Genomic DNA, 6,162 nt, shown 5'->3' with positions numbered 1-6,162 from the left:
AGGAAAAGGGCCACAGTCATATTTTTGTTGCTAATTATATTGGCACTATGATGTATAAACAGAGATTATACGTCATTTACCACAGTATATACCTTATATACCTTTGTTCTCAAGGTCTTTGCTTCTATTTCCCTTTCCTTATCCATTTGTTTTCTCTTCTTCCAGTATTTCTGTTATGTGCTTTTCCTTCACTTCCAAGATTTGCTTTAACTGGTTTTTATGGCTCAGCCAGATCCCCACCATGTGTATGTAAATACACCAAATTGTAAGTGGGGGATAATATACAAGGCAGAGTTTGAAAGGGTTAAAGTGCACTCAAGGTGGATAAGGAAACACTGCTAATTTCTAAAGCAGTACATCTCTTAATTCCTGCACAGACTGACAGCACACAGGAAAGCTCAGCCCAGCACTGGCTACACTTCCCCTCTCCAGACCAGCTGCTGCAGAAATCCAGACCCTATTCCCTAGCCATGTGAGCGAGCACAGCCAATGGGGACGTCCAGACCCTTTCCCTAGCCATGTGAGCGAGCACAGCCAATGGGAGTCTTACAAACACGGAGAAGCATCCTGTATTTTACTTGTTGTAAGTGGACTGGGAAAGGTGTAAGTGTAGGAAACTCGTCTGGGTTCGGCTTGAGTGGCGCAAAGGCAGCTGTGCCGAAGAAGCAGGATATTCTAACAACAATCCGGGACTGCGGGATGTAGTATAAAAATCGGGACTGTCCCGCGAACAGTTGGGATGTATGCCTTGCACTGTAACAACCGCCCCCCTAAAAATCATATCAGTGTATTGTTTGCGTTGTGACTCAGCAAAACCCGTGCCCTTGCCGTGCCATAGGTAAAAACACTCTCATGCAGGCGTGTCTTGCCTTATCTGAATGAGTGTGCACCTTGTAAAGTTGTTTTATAGCAGGAAGACGAGTTCTTCACAAACTCAATGAATCCGAGTTCTGCCGGTTCTTAAATGGCGCCCATGAGGAGAATGCTAGGCACCTCAGTGTTTCTATGTGCCGCTGTCTTGTCCTCTGTTCAGGCTGGGAAGATTCTTGTAGTACCAGTAGAGGCAAGTCACTGGATCAATATAAAGATACTAATGATGGAGCTGGTTCAGAAAGGACACGAGCTGACAGTCCTCAGGCCCTCGAACAGTTTGTACATCGACGAGTATTCAGAGGACTTCCGTGTTATAAATGTGTCAATGGCGGAAAATCAAGTGATGAGCAGGGACGAGTTTGAGAAGTACGCTCTAGAATTTGTCTTCACAATTGCTCTATCCAAACATTCCTCTCCTTTCTCTTTAGCTTGGAATTTCATTCAGACCGTCCAGACAGGAACACAGATTGTGTCCGTTGCAGTAAGTGCACTTTTTGAAAACAATAACATTATGAATGAACTGAGAAATACTAGATTTGATTTGGTCCTGGCTGACCCCTATAATATTGCGGGGCCAATGCTGGCTCACCACCTGAAGCTCCCCATGGTATTTTTTGGAAGATGGATGCCCACAGAAGATATCCATTTTGTTACAGCACCTTCACCCTTGTCCTATGTACCTGTTATAAATTCTAGGCAGACAGATAAGATGTATTTTTCAGAAAGGGTGACTAACGTTCTCCTTTTTTCCATGTACTATGTGACTAGTCACTTGCTGATCTACCCAGTCTATGATAAATTATGTCAACTCTACCTCCACACAGATGTTGGATTGTTAGAGATGTATAAGAAGGCTGATATATATCTCATGAAAGTAGATTTTGTTTTTGAGTTCCCACGACCAATAATGCCAAATGCGGTGTACATAGGTGGATTTCAGTGCAAGCCAACTAAGCCACTTCCACATCACTTGCAACAATTCATGGATGGTGCTAGTCAGGGAGTGGTAGTCTTTTCCATGGGAACACTTGTGAAGTATCTGCCTTACAACATAGCCCGAGAAATTGCCGCAGGCTTAGCACGACTACCGGAAAAAGTAATCTGGCGTTATTCTGGAGAAAAACTAGACACACTAGGAAATAACACATTGATTGCAGATTGGATACCCCAAAATGACATTCTAGGCCACCCTAATACAAAAGCATTTTTAGCCCATGGTGGAGAAAACGGTGTCTATGAAGCTATATACCATGGAGTCCCCATAGTTGGTATTCCACTTTTTGGTGATCAGTTTGAGAACATTCTACGATTGAAGACAAAAGGAGCTGCCATCTTGTTAGAAAATCTGGCAGATATTAATTCAGAGGAAATTTTCAGTGCAGTGCGCCTAATAATAGATGATCCTTCCTATGGTGCTGCAATGAAACACCTCTCCAAGCTGCATCGAGACACCCCAATAGCACCACTAAATGCTGCAGTATTTTGGACAGAGTTTACTATGCGCCATGGAGGAGCGGGCCATCTGCAGGCTGTAGGCAACAATCTGCCGTGGTACCAGTACTATCTTTTAGATGTTATTGCATTTCTTGCTTTCATAGCCATTATTTGTATCTCTTTACTATACAAGTTCTTAAAAGCTATTTTCAGAAAATGCTGCTCAAGGAAGAAGAAGAACAAGAGAGACTAAATTAGATCTTAACATTCAGTTACTGTAACCCATATTTTCCCTTTTGCCTGCTACTGACACTGCACAGCAATTACTACCAATCTTATATAACCGCAGGTTTTTTGAAATACAAAATAAAACCAACAAAAACCTTGGTTCCGTATTGTTTATTGTAAAATAGTTATATGACACAGCACCATATCCTGAACGTAAAGGGGTAGTTTACCTTTATTTATCATGCTAAAAAGGGTGAACTGCCCCTTAAAGAATAAGTAAACCTTTTTTTGTCTCTGAGTAAAATTACTCTAAACAGCCTCCAGAATTACCTACCTTTGTCCCAGCATTCTCTCTGACCTGGTTCCTCAGTCAGAAGGTATTCTTTTTCCTTGCTTCCTTGTGCAGAGTGAAGCCCCGCCCTCACTTCCTGTTCAGTTCTCTCTTCAATTCGACAAGGTTGTCGGAGTGGAGAGCCTTCTGTGCATGCCTGGAGGCAGCACAAGGAAGCAACTAAAAAGAATACCTTCTGACTGAGGAACCAGGTCAGAGAGAATGCTGGGACAAAGGTAGGTAATTCTGGAGGCTGTTTAGAGTAATTTTACTCATAGAAAAAAAAAGATTTACTTATTCTTTAAAGCTGGTCATACACAGGCTGACAGCTACTTATTTGGCCCTTCTAGACTGACTCCGTTATTGGCCTGTGTAAGGGGGGGCCTCCCAAAAGTCAGGCAGATACCATTGTGAAGGTTTGACAATGCCATCAAGGAATTGTCAAAGTGTTGATGCAATGCAGTCATATCTAAAAGACTCTGTAGGACTGCTGTATCATTAAATACAATCACATGGCTGGCCAGATCGTGCAGAGATTTGCTCATTTGGCAATTTCCAGCTTTAATTGTATTGGTATTGTAGAAGATAATAGTTTTTCACTTTTGTGGCATAATGGAACTTGGCCATGCAAAGTAACCCAGAAACCCTATGACTATTTAAATAATGTTTAAACAACCACGTTTAGCCAAGTTTCAGAAGTTATTAGGGATGCGCTGAATCCAGGTTTTGTTTTGTGATTGGGCCGAAATCTCAGCCCTTTTTGAAAACTTCTAAGAGTTCAACCATACCTACTGGGTGCAGACCCTATCCCTGCGGGGAACCTTGGGGCGCAGGGGCATGTAAAAAAATGTGGGTGGGTTGCAGGTGACCCTCAGTTGATGGTCTCCTGCAATTATGTGCAGTAGGGATGAGCCCCAAAAATATTTTTGCACCAGGGAATTTCTTATACTCAATTCATGCAACTTTTAGTTTATTTTCAAATGTAAATGTAAATTTTTTTTAAAACTGAAAGTAAGTTTACAATGTGATTACAATTGTGTGCAAGCACAAAAGTAACTATAACTTTTTACAAAATTTATTTTTTCTTGGTTATATTTTAAACAAATATCTGCAATTATAATTATGTATAGATCATGAATTTCAGAATACAGTTTTCCATAAATGAAACAAGCCTCCACTGTGAGCTCTCACTAGACAGGTAGGAGAATGGACCCTATTCATGATTTTCCACAATCTTATAGGTGTAAAACAATATTTACTTAAGTAATGTAATAGACGGTGCAAAGCTTGTTCCAAGCGCACCAAACCACAATAACCAATCAAATGCTTTCTGCCACACAGGTGACTAGGGGATACTACCTGCTATGGTTGCTGTGGGTTACTAGAACTTTCTCTGTTATCACTTAATCCTCTTAGGTACAGTAGAGACAGGGGTTCAGATATATGCATATACTGTGACCAGACAACCCTCAAACTGCCATATAGGGAAAAAGTCTTGTTCTTCAACGTGACTAGTCATTTAACTGTTGTTCATGTAGTGCATAACATTCAGTAAACAGATCCCAATGTAACAGCTCATGTTACTTTTTAATAAGTATTCACCTACCGGTGCCATCACACTGCTCTGCATTATCATTGATTGATGCACAGGTTATACAGTTTTTTGCATGAGTTAACTAAATTGCTGTGGGGCCAAAGTAGTAGGTCATATAAATAGTAAATATAATTAATGAATGTGCTTATAAGTCAGTCAGTTCATTGGGGGTCAGTGGAATTTACCTTAGTTTTTACTGTTACGCAGTTTACAAAACACAGGCAGGCCCCCAATCTGGACCAAAATTTAACTAACAGGACAAACTATTTTAAAAAGGGTGTTTTTATACTTCCATCCAACAGTATAAAATGAGGAAATATTGATTCACTAAAAAAAAAAAAAGCCCACAGCATCAGTCATGAGTGATCTGGTTAGGGATCCCCAACCTTTTTTACCCGTGAGTAACATTTTAATATCAAAAAAGTTGGGGAGGAACACAAGCATGAATAAAATTTCTAGGACGTGCACAATAAGGGCTGTGATTCGTTATTTGATAACCCAATGTGGACTGACAGTTTAAAGGAGGCTCTGTTTGGCAGGACACATGGTTTTATAAAATGAGCACCTGCTTCGAGGCCACTGGGAGCAACATCAAAGGGGTTGGGGAGCAACATGTTGCTCACGGCAACTGGTTGGGGATCACTGGGTTAGACCCAAAACTAAACAGTTTTCTATTATAGCTAAAGAAGAACTAAAATCCTTAGGTAGAAAAGCCCCACTACAGGAATATGTGCAGTTGGAGCTATTGCAGAATCAGCTGCGTTTACTCCTGCAGGCTCCCTGTCAGTAAAGAGATACGAAGAGGATTGGAAGATGGTGCCTGCAATTTCCGCTGTGCTGCATTTTAGCTCTTCTATGAAATAGACTGTGTGGGAGAGGTGAGAGGGCAGATAAAAGGCATTTAAGTGAGGCTCCCAGGGAGGTTTAGTTCTCCTTTAAAGGAATACTGTCATGGGAAAATATGTTTTTTCAAAGTGCATCAGTTAATATCGCTGCTCCAGCAGTATCCTCTGCCGAAATCTGTTTTTTAAAATAGCATTTAATTTTGAAATCTGACATGGGGCTAGCAATTTCCTTACTTTCCCAGGTGCCCACAGCCACATGACTTGTGCTTTGATAAACTTCAGTCATTCTTTACTGCATGTTGAACTGATATCTACCTCCTCCCTTCCCCCCAGCAGTCCTAAATTTCTGTACCAGCTAAAACACACTGTGGAAAAACTGCTCCAAGTGCCAATAGCCTCATTTGGCTTGTTTAGTAAAGGATATATAGTGAATAGTGTACTCCCTGTTGTAAAATATAGGGATATTATAAGTCACTGAGAAGTTTCATGACCACTCCAAGGTGACTTCTAATATCCTCATATTTTACAACAGAGGATACATTATTTATTATAATACACAAGTTTCAGTGAGTCTGACTAACATAACATCACTAAGCACCAGTTATAACTGATTACATAATTAAGCTCTGTTTATAAGGATATCATTTACAGGTTATTCATGGCTGTTGTGAATTATATAGATATATACACACAGTGTGAATGTGCAATGAATAATGGTACATTGACTTTTATAAACAATAACTCCAGATCCTAAATACATTATACAGTGAGGGGCAGAAGTATTGGCACACACAATACATTACATACAGTGAGAGAGAGTATGAAATGGCACCCAAAACACAGTGAGAGGCAGTGGT

General features: G+C 40.6%; 1 pseudogene across 1 annotated transcript; it reads left to right on the top strand.

Annotated features, from left to right (window-relative positions):
* The first annotated feature begins 478 nt into the window (after positions 1–478).
* LOC101734175 lies at positions 479–2,694 on the top strand (annotated as a pseudogene). Its single transcript, XR_001169312.3, has one exon. The product of XR_001169312.3 is annotated as a UDP-glucuronosyltransferase 2A2 pseudogene (transcript).
* Positions 2,695–6,162: the final 3,468 nt, after the last annotated feature.

Source organism: Xenopus tropicalis, chromosome 1, assembly GCF_000004195.4.
Source record: "Xenopus tropicalis strain Nigerian chromosome 1, UCB_Xtro_10.0, whole genome shotgun sequence".
Lineage (NCBI taxonomy): Eukaryota > Metazoa > Chordata > Amphibia > Anura > Pipidae > Xenopus > Xenopus tropicalis.
This window is presented reverse-complemented; position numbering and strand designations above follow the sequence as displayed.